We start from the raw sequence: 1240 nt of genomic DNA on the forward strand, positions 1-1240 counted from the left end.
TGAAACTTCCAAGATTTGTGTTCATTCGTAAATATATTCATGATATTAGTGGAAACATGTGAGTTCTTTATTTCATCATACGGCTTAAATGTCATTTTTGTCGAGCCTGCAACTTTTGTTGCAGAAAGCTCGACATAGGGATAGTGATCTGGCGGCGGCGGCGGCAGCGTTAGCTAACTCCTTAAAAGCTTTATATTTTAGAAGGTGGAAGACCTGGATGCTTCATACTTTGTATATAGATGCCTCATGTTACGAAGTTTCTGTCAGTCACATGTCCAATGTCCTTGACCTCATTTTCATGGTTCAGTGACCACTTGAAAAAAAAGTTCAGAATTTTTGTAATGTTGAATCCTCTCTTATTATAAGTAATAGGATAACTATATTTGGTATGTGCGTACCTTGCAAGGTCCTCATACCAGTCAGACAGTTTTCCGTTGACCTCGACCTCATTTCATGGATCAGTGAACAAGGTTAAGTTTTGGTGGTCAAGTCCATATCTCAGATACTATAAGCAATAGGGCTAGTATATTCGGTGTATGGAAGGACTGTTAGGTGTACATGTCCAACTGGCAGGTGTCATCTGACCTTGACCTCATTTTCATGGTTCAGTGGTTATAGTTAAGTTTTTGTGTTTTGGTCTATTTTTCCCATACTTTGTGCAATAAGTCTACTATATTTGTTGTATGGAATGATTGTAAGGTGTACATGTCTAGTGGGCAGATGTCATCTTACCTTGACCTCATTTTCATGGTTCAGTGGTCAAAGTTAAGTTTTTGAGTTTTGGTCTTTTTATCTAATATTATATGCCAAAGGTCAACTATATTTGGTGTATGGAAATATTTTATGATCTATATGTAAGTCCCGCAGGTTTTATTTGACCATGACCTCAATTTCACGGTTCATTGCACAGTGTTAAGTTTTTGTGTTTTGGTCTGTTTTTCTTAAACTATAAGTAATAGGTCAACTATATTTATTGTATGGAAGCATTGTTAGTTGTACATGTCTGCCTGGCATGGTTCATATGACCTTGACCTCATTTTCATGGTTCATTTGTCTTTGTTTAGCTATCTTGGTTTATGTTAAGTTTATGTGGCAGTTGTTAAAACTTTATACTTAAGACTATCAACATAATATCAATGATTAGTAAAGAAGGCGAGACATTTCAGTGTGTGCACTCTTGTGGTTACATTTGCCTAAACTCTTGTTATTCATATCCATAGATAGAGCAAGGATATATGTT

Source organism: Mytilus galloprovincialis, chromosome 3, assembly GCF_965363235.1.
Source record: "Mytilus galloprovincialis chromosome 3, xbMytGall1.hap1.1, whole genome shotgun sequence".
NCBI classification, from domain to species: Eukaryota; Metazoa; Mollusca; class Bivalvia; order Mytilida; family Mytilidae; genus Mytilus; species Mytilus galloprovincialis.